The sequence below is a fragment of the Thalia democratica genome, chromosome 7, assembly GCF_965202585.1.
Source record: "Thalia democratica chromosome 7, ktThaDemo2.hap1.1, whole genome shotgun sequence".
Lineage (NCBI taxonomy): Eukaryota > Metazoa > Chordata > Thaliacea > Salpida > Salpidae > Thalia > Thalia democratica.
Genome location: NC_139171.1, coordinates 51354223 through 51364645, shown reverse-complemented (window position 1 = coordinate 51364645; position 10423 = coordinate 51354223).

Genomic DNA, 10423 nt, shown 5'->3' with positions numbered 1-10423 from the left:
CTATATGACTGATGTAGCTAAATTAGGAATATTTGTATTTGATTGAACTAACTTCAATACTTTTATAAGAACTAGTTTGGTTGAAAAATAAAACAAATGATATTTCTTTAAATCGTAACTGTTTTTGGTTAAAAACGATTTTAAAATACTTTTTGTTTGGTTTTTGCTATTGCAAGAAAACATTTATAAAGTTATAATTATTTTAAATGTGTAAACTTATGTAAAACTTTTCCGTTCTTAAAAAAAGAAATAAACGTAAACACCTAAAACGTAATTATTTGTGTAAAAAATACTTTACGAGTTTAGATGCATAACAGTTTTGAAACTAAAAATATATCTAATACATACAAAATAATCTTGAATAATATAAAAATGTTTTAACCATAAAAGTTAGTTTTTACTGTTAAAGTTGCACTTATTTTAGTCATTCATGCAAATCAAGCAGTTTAGTGCTAAAACAAGTGTGCACAGAATTTTTTTTTTACTGTACACAAAATAAAATTTTCCAGAAAAGACAAAAAAATATTTGTTTTCTGCTTTAAAAATGTTTAATTGTGTTTTTTTTTTCTTCTTGTACTTTTAAAAAATTTCCATGTAGTAAAAACGTTTTACGTTAACCAATGTATAAAATTTATGTATTTTACTATAATTCTAGACTGAGATCAGAATAAAGAAAACTGTATAAATTATGCTTGTATTTGAAACATTTAGCTAAAATTAGATTTGATAAACTTTAGTTTAAGGTTAAAAACGGCAAACTTAGTCAATAAGTTTTAAAAATCTTGGTACAGATGCTTTAAATAAGGTTATAAAACTTTTTTATTTAATTTATATTTGTATTTTTTTTTGCAATTGATAAACACTAAAAGAATAATCAAAAGTCTTGTCTTAGAAAGACAACAAACTGTATTCGTACAGTGTGACTCAATATCCAATTAGTTTTTGTTCACCACGTCATAAAATTTTTGAGCATTTTTTTGTCGTTCAAAAAGAAAATTGATCAATCACTATTTCAAGTGTCTTTATGTTTTATCTTGAAACTTAAACTTATAAATTTTAATTTATATTTTGGTGTGAATGATAAAAACTTCTGAGATATTAAAAGTTTTCAGTTGCATTTAAAATTTTGTTAGCAGTTTGTCAAAAAAAAAATTAAAGGTTGAAAAAATAAACGGAAACGTTTTAAAATATGTATTTGAATTATGTTTAAATTTTGTAGAAATTAACATAAAAGATAATTATTTTTTTACCAATACAATTTGAGTTTTATAAAGCTTTAAAAAACGTCTATGAAAAGTTTACGTCGATATTAAAATGATGCAATTTTTCCACTGTTCATTATACTTCCTTTTAATCAAACCAATCAAAAATAAACAACTATTTGTGATGCTTTTTCCGTCATCAGTTAAACGCTTATATAGCAATAAGCCAGTTTTATTCAGAATTATTAAGTATATATTGAAAGCAAAGTCAGTTCGAATTGTTTTTTATTGCCGTTTAAATCAAATTGCTTAATTAAATTAAGTGTTTAAATTTATATAGAAAAGAGCTTATAAGTATTAGAAACTGAAAGTATTATATCATAAACTTGGGTGCACGACTATTCGAATTCGGACAATTAAGATTTCGACAGTTCAAACTCTTTTAAAAAAGTTTAAAAGGTTATAATTAAAAATGTAATGTAAAATGTGAAAAAAAGCGAAAATAAGTATTTAGGACTTATTAATATTTAAATAAATATTTTTTTTTTGCAAATCTTAAATATGTTTTGTGATGTGGCTAAACTAAATTTTAAAATACAGTTAATTTTTAATAGTTTTTAGATTTTTTTTTAAACAAAAAAATTTTAAAATATAAATATATTACTTTTAGATACTAATAAGACCTATATACCTATTTTAAAAGTTTTTCAATTATTTTTTACTTTTTGAGATATGATCTCTTAAATATTTTTTTAAGAATATGAATTGTTCAAATTTGAGTTTTCCGAATTTGAATTATTATGTAACCCATTAACTTTTGTATAATTAGCCTTTTTGAAATTCATTGGTATTCTTTTTCGAAGATGTAACTTTAAGTTTAATTAATTTGTATCAAAAAAATTCAAATATCAAAAGAAAAAATAAGAAACATTTGAGGCTGTTGCATAAATATTTAAAAGCATTGCGTTTAAATGTTTAGCTCGTGTTAGAAACTTACAAAAGAGTTAATTATTTTTAACTAAAAGGTAATAACAATAGACAAAATTGTTTATTTATTGCATTAACTTGTCGACGAAATAAGAAGGAAAAAGTTTGATATTTTAAAGTTTGATAAAAAAATAACTGAGTTTTTTTCGTTGTTTTTGCACAAAATTTTTATTTTTTATTTTTCTAAACTTTGTTTATACAGAATTTTCTAAATATGGCAAAGAACATTTCCTAACTACTTTAGGTAATTATCTAAAAAAATGTAGGAGAAAATAAATTTTTAGTGAAATAATCTTTTTTCCCCTTATCAAATATACCGGTATAAAGCAAAATTTTCAAAAGTAATTTGCTCCAACAGGTTTAAAGCTATTAGGCTTTTTTTTTTTGTGCTGTTTATTTATGTGATTTCCCAACGTCAAAAATTTTACTCAGCGAAATTCCAAAGTTTTCATTTTTGAAGGACAACAGATGCACCCTAATGTACAATAGTCTTTTGCTTCACTGCGAATTTTGAACACAGCATAAAAGTTAGTAGAAATAATAAAAAAGTCCTGGTCTAAATATTGATACTTTAAGTATACCGTTGGTAAAAAACACTCTTTAATAAAAAATAAATAAACTTTTTATCAAAGCTAGATTAGAAAATTACAGGGTAGCTGTCAAATTTGCATGAGCGTACAAAATTGCACGAAGACACTTTTGCAAGAGCAGACAATTTTGCACGAAGACATTTTTGCACGGGTTAAATTTATTTTTAATTTTTCTTTTACTACTACTGTTACTACTAACCCTTACCTTTGGTCGGTAACTTATTACTATTCTATTTATTATTATTATTGTAAGTTTATTGTCATACGAAGGACCCAGGCATCAAAACCTAGGCCACTTATACAGAAAGACATACAACAAAAAGACAAAAATAAACCAAAATTGTACATTAAAAATGAAAAAAAACTGAGTTTAACTAATTAAAGTTTAAAAAATTAACATAAAAACACCAAAAATTATAACACAAAATTTATAATTCCGGTGCTTCCGAAAAGAGAACAACAATATCCTACTTCAACTTCACCCGAACAGATGGCTTCACTCCAAAACTGGTTTCACTTTCATTCGAACGACTGGCTTCACATTATTTAAACAACTGGTTCAGCTTTCATTTGAGTAACCGGCTTAACTTTTATCCATACAACTTGTTTCACTTTTATTCGTATAACTAGAACCGCTTTTATATGAACAACGTTTTTCATTTTTCTTAGGAGAGCTTGCTTTATATTTACTTTCAAATCTTTAATACTCAGATAATTCAGCGTTTGTTGGACTTTCGTAGTAGCTAATAAATGTTGAGAACACTGACTATAAACAAAACTTAAGAACCCAAGGCCTCTAGCACTTTAACAGCCCAATAAACTATGTATTAAGGAACAGGTTTTGTTATACACAGAGGAAAGGCGCCGCTAATAAAATAAAGCTATAGGTTAAACCAAATTAGACAAATACAACCAGTGGTTAATGAAGAAATAACAACAAAAAAAAAATCACTTATGAATTTTGCTAACAAAATATTTATTTAAATCAAACTTTTTTAACCTTAACCGAAAATGCTCAACTTTTTTACAAGAAACTAATTCGTTTGGAAGCTTGTTCCATAATTCAACTGAACGATAAAAAAAAGAATTATGCCAAACATTATTATTGAAATTATGTCTGCATGTAAATTTTCTGCTGTTACCTCTCAGTAAATAAGTACATTTATGAGGTTCAAAAATAGACTGTAAATTAATTGTAGTTTCACTATTAATCAGTTTGAAAAAAGTAATTAAGTCAAACTCAATCCTTCTATACTCTAAAGACTTAATACCAAGTTTTGAGAGTCTATCAAAATAAGATGTGTATGAGATGTTACAACGGTTGAAGACTATTCTTGTATATTTTCTTTGAATGGATTCAAGATGGTTAATATCTTTCTTCAGGTATGGAGACCAAATTGGTGTGTTGTATTCTAACTTAGGACGAATGTAAACGAGATAAATTTTTTTGAGAATGTTTATATCTGTAGATTTAAAACTCTTTAAAACTTGAAAAGAAATAGTTGATGCAATTTGATAAACGTAATTGATATGGTGGTTCCATTTTAGGTTTTCAGCAATAAAAATTCCCAGATCTTTAAACACTTTAGTTGAAGGTAACCTTATGTTGTTTATTCTAAATTCAGAAGTGATACTAGATGTATTTTTTTGAATGTTTAGAACCTGACATTTACTAGGATTTACTTAATTTTAATTTAAAAAAAATTCTTTACTACCACTGTTACCCCTAACCCTCGTTCGGTAGCTTTATTTTTCTTTTAAGTTAGCTTTTTTTTTTCTAAATTTCTTTTTAATTTCTTTTTTTATAAATGTTTCTATTAGCTATCTTTTTGTTTTTATTTTTACTATCACTGTTACCGCTAACCCTTACCCTCGGTCAGTAATTTTTTTTTTCTTTTTGTTCTTTTATTAATTTATCTTTTAGTTTTTTTCTGTTTTTTTTATATATTTTTATTCTGTTTCTTTTACTCTCGTGCAAAAATGTAATACGTGCAAAATTGAACCTTGGTGCAAAATTGTTTTCGTGCATTTTCGTGCAATTTTTCCCCTCGTGCAAATTTGTGTTCGTGCAGAAGTATCTTCGTGCAATTTTGTGTTCGTGCAATTTAGTCCCCTCGTGCAATTTAGTAACCTCGTGCAATTTTGTTTTGGTGCAATTTTGACCCGTTCCCAAAATTACTAGTTTAATCGTTTGATTATGCTTTACTCTGTATGTAACTTTAAATCTATCTTTGATCCACTAACTTTAAGTTTAGATAGATGTTAAAATACACTAATAAAATAATTATGTGTATATATTTTCAAACATTTCAAAAGTATCTAATTCTCCGAAGATTTCATTTAAGCATATGTCATTAAAATAAAGATTTATAAATAGTTCGCAAATCGGTCCAGGACAGAAGTCAATTGTTTTTACTAGTGATTTTTTTCCCTGCATCAATAATTACAAAAAACAAATAAACGATCGTTTAAAAATCTACCAGCTTATTGCAACATTTTGTTCAAATTAATTTCGGACAACAGTCCTTCATCAGTGAACTTTAAAACTAGTAGAACCAAACACATTCATGCAAAAAAAAAAAATTAAAAATATATTATGACGTAGTAGTTCAATAAGACTAAGAAGATTGTGCGACATAAAACAAAGAGCAAAAAATCGTGTATTTGTAAATGGAAAATCACACCATCCACGCTCCATTTACAAATCAATTGTATTCGGAGAGTCAATAACACCAAGAAGATTGTGTGAACGTGACAATGATTTTTTAGAAGCAATTAAGTCTTTAAAAGATAAATGTTTAAAATCTTGCTTCTGTAAGGCTTTAGTTGAGGATATGATTAATATCACTGTAGAATGGAAAGATCGGTTTGGACCTCTAATGAAGAAGGCAAGAGAAATTAAGGATAATATAAGTGTTTGGACGACAAACTTTCCGAAACTATTAAAACTTACTAAGAAAGAAAGAGAACTAAACCCGAATGTTTTAGTGGCATATAAACGTCCACAAACAATTGCGGCACTATTAACGAACTATAAGATCCAAGCCCATGAAAATAGTGTAGCAATTGGTGCATCTCAACCTCGTGGAAAATGCTCATTATGCAACCGAGGGGGAGTAGGCGGAATGGTGAAAAAAAATTAACTTAATAGAATCAAAAAGTGGTAAAACAATTGAATTAAAAAGGAATTTGAATTGCAAAAATTTTGGGATTTATGCGGCAAATTGCAATGTCTGTGGTGAGCACTATGTGGGACAGACAATTACGTCTTTTTCCTAAAGATGGTACTCTCACAGACATAACTGGAAAAACATGACCACCAGCGAGACAAATGATCGAGCTGCACTCAAACTTCACTACGCCAACAAGTATCCAACATCGAACAAAACCTTTGAAAAAGCATATTCAATCACTTTTACAGACTCAACAAGCAACCATACGAACTTAGATTATTTAGAGAGTAAATGGTTTAATTTATTACAAGCAAGTATAAACATAAATAAAACAATACTGCCTTTTTATAGATAATAGACAATGAACTTTACCGCAAGATCAACAACAACAGCATCCGAGACAATCCTACGACCGGTTTCGTCCTTATTAGGACTCATCAGGCAGGAATAGTCGCGAGAAACCGCTATTGTGATCTTAAACAAGCGGGCTTAAGTATAGATAATATAATAGCAAACTAATAGTATATAATAAATAGTATATAATAATATAATAGTATAGATAATAATTATAGATAATAGCAAACTTATAAAATCAATAATTTTACAGTAATCGGTTTTTAATAGGACAGTTTCACTAAGAATAATTTTTGTTTCACAATAGTTTTTAACCGTTTGTTTATTTGATAAATTTTTTACCTTAAAAAACAATGTATTAGAAAAAATAATTTGCTGCTGAAACAAGTTAATTAAATTCTCTATATAATATTTGTATTATTATCTTACTTAGATTTAAGTTTTGTTTCAAAATAGCTATTTTTATTCAAGGATAAAACTATTTCTATAAGATAGAAGTTTGTAAGATACAGCTTCTTATTAATATAGGTTTTTGTAATTACTTTAAGTATTGTTTGGGAATAGTTTTTATTTTTACTTATATTTCGCCGATAACAGTAATTATTTATTAACAATAACTTACATCAAACATTTCTTTACTAAGATAGGTTTTAATTTAAAGTTTATCGGTAAAGTGTTTGTTTTTATACGCATTTCATTTTAATTTACCTTTACATACAAAAATATCATTACAATGTAAAAAATCGTCTAGCTTTTAAAATTTTAGTTTTATACACAGTTTTGAACTACTACGTCATGATATATTTTTTAACTTTTTTTTTTTTGTTTGTTGCATGAATGTGTTTGGTTCTACTAGTTTTAAAGTTCACTGATTAAGGACTGTTGTCCGAAATTAATTTAAACAAAGTGTTGCAATAAGCTGGTAGATTTTTAAACCATCGTTTATTTATTTTTTGTAATCATTAAAATAAAGTAAGGGTATATTTTAAAAGTTTAATTTATAATTTAGTAAAACTCCTTTAAATTCATGTCCTGGACAAGACTTTAAAATGTTTCAGTGGTGTGCGACTCGATAACCGAAAGATTTTTCGTGTACCAGGTCCTAGGGTCAACCATTTGAAGCGTTTTTATTTTGTCGTTCAGTAAAAAATATATTTCAAAAGCAGTTATCATTTTTTCGCTAAATATTTGAAAACATTACGTGCGCTTAACAGTGTTTCTCTAAGTTTTTATTTAATTTTAAATTAAATTTATTAAGTAAGAAAAATATTTATTTTTATTATTACTTAAAAGAATTTTTTTAATGTAAATTTATAGAAATAACATACTTTTTTATTTAAAAGTTCGTACTCAACTTGATTTCGTGCTCAAGCTTTAGACTATTGTACTACTAAGCATTGATAGGAAATCAAAGAAACTATATATAGTTATTAAATACAAATTATTCTCTATAATCTAAGTTTAAAGTATGAGTTTTTAATAAACTAATTAAAAAAATACCGAAACCCATGCTAACATTTACACAACAATGTTTTCCAGATATTAACTACAAATATTTTCTCTCATCGCAAAATGAAGAATATTCTGGTGTCTATTGGGCTTTTCAGTTTGTTTCAAACTGGGTTGAGCACTCGATGCTATTCTTGCAATGCTGAATCGTTGAACTTCAATGATCTGCAATGCAACCACCCAGAACAAGTGTTGTGTGATTACGATTTTATGTGTGCAAAATTATCTCGTGTAGATGTTGTTATCAAAGGCTGTACCAAGCAAAGTAATTGCATAGCAAAAGAGTTTACTTTTACTGGTGAGAATGGGACAGATTTTTTGCTAAACTGCTGTGATGAGAACTATTGCAACGGCTCAGAAAAGATTTTTCAAAGCAAAGTTTTCTTTTTTACTCTTGTTTTGTTTTCTGTTTCTAAACTATTTTTCTGAGCAGAACAATTGTTTTATGCCTTCTCGATTTTTTCACAAAATAATTGTATATACTTGTATCACTTATATACATTTCTACTTATATAAAGCATAATTTTCAACTATCAAACAACATTGTTAAAGAGCAGTTATTTATTAATATTTTTGTAAATTATAAGAAAAAGTCAGATTTTTCTCTCCGATACAGGTCATAAATATAATAATTAATTTACACATTTATTATTATAAAAGACATTAAAAAGTAATATTGGAAAAAAATACTTTAGTTTTAAAATAAGTTTAAAATAATCTAAGTCTTATCTTCTTTTTAAACATTCATTTTTATATTTAAATTGTATAAACTTTTTATATACTTTTTTTGAATTTATGCTTTTATATGAACTATTATACGTTTACTGTTTTTAATCGACTTTATTATGATAAACAGTCAAAAAGTTTAAATACTAATACATATATAAGCTTCATGAGAGTTTAAACAAGAAAATAACAAATAGATCACAACTATAGCAGTGTTTCTTCAACTTTAACTGTGCACTTCATATAACTTAATTAAACTCTCATTCTAAAATAATTAAAAACTTTAACTTAAAAACAAGAGTTTATGTATATAAGTAAGCATAAAAGATACTATAAACATTAAGACATTTCAAGGTATCTAACAAGTTGCAAGTTAATTTGAAAAATAGTATTTTTTTAAATATTTTTTTTCGACGGTTGATTTTCAATTTGTAAAGACTTACAATTTTGACCTATGAAAAATCCTTCAAATCGTTTCATTAACTGGCATAACTTGTTGTAAACGCAATTTTATAACTTGATTTGAAGCTTAAGATGTGCTAGGATTTTGGATTTCTACCTACTAATTTAAAAAAAAAACAACAAATTTTTTTTATGTCTAGTTGCTGGCCTACCATGAGGAACTCCGTTGAACTGTGTTAGCTTGTTGAACAATAGACACAAAAAACATATGCTAGTTTGGGACACGCTCAAAAATCCACCCAGTCAAATTCGATAACCGCTTACCGATAAGGTAAGGGGCAACAGTGATAGTGAAAAATATATAAAAAAAAATTAATAAATAAAGAAAAAAAAATCGGGTGGACTTTGAATGCGTTTGGATTTCGGTAGTATACTGCTAGTTTAATAACCAAAATAAATGTAAAAACTTTTCTTGTTATTAATTTGAAAAACATATAAAATGCTCATGAAAGCGTAATTAATAATAAATTGGTGGTAAAAAAGTTAAAAATAAACAGTTTGAAGAAAAAACTTTCAATTACTATAAATAGTTATGCTTTAGGAAGTTTCAAAACTTTTTAAGCCTTATCTCAAAAAATACAAGTTTGGAAAAAAATTCATGTAGGATTTCAGTTAATTTTCCGCATCATTTCTTATTAAACCATTTCAATACAATTAGAGTTGTTTTGTTCTTAATATTCACCACTATAAACCAAGTAGATACGTTATGCTGGTTAAAAATTGTTTTGAAAATATTATCAACAACTAATAACACTTAAAATTTGAACCTTTAACTTAGCTATATTTTTACAGTTTTTTAAAACTCAAATTAGTTTTTGCGATATAATGGCACAAAGTTGGAAAGCTTAATTGACTCCAAAAAAAAAAATACTTATACATATTTTTAATTCTTGTTATACTATTTTTTTACTATGAAAAGAATTACCTACTGATACTTAACAGTAGTTGCTTAAAACGAAATGAAGAAAACATTTTTATTACACTTTTGAAAACTTTGAGAAATATGATATATATAATTTTAAAAATAAACTTATCTAAAAAATCATTTACAATTTTTAAATGTATCAAGTAGTTTATACATTTTAAATGAAAGACAATGTAAGTATGTGTGAAACAAAAAATGTGGGAACCCCTTTTGGTTAAACACTGACCTATAATATATCTTAATCTATGAAATTAATTTGGTTAATTAACTCATGAATTCATTAATTAAAAATAAGTAAATCAAACTGAAAATAGTTAGTCAATTAAGTAAATAGATAAAAAGCTCAAAACTTTTTTTTCTTACCTTTGTCCAAGAACATAAAACTGTGTTTATTCACCACAATGGCAAAATTAACGATGAAGTACTGTAATGTTAAAGTTTGATAAAGTATATTTAAAACTTTTAAATAATATATTTTTAAACTGCTTGTTAAAA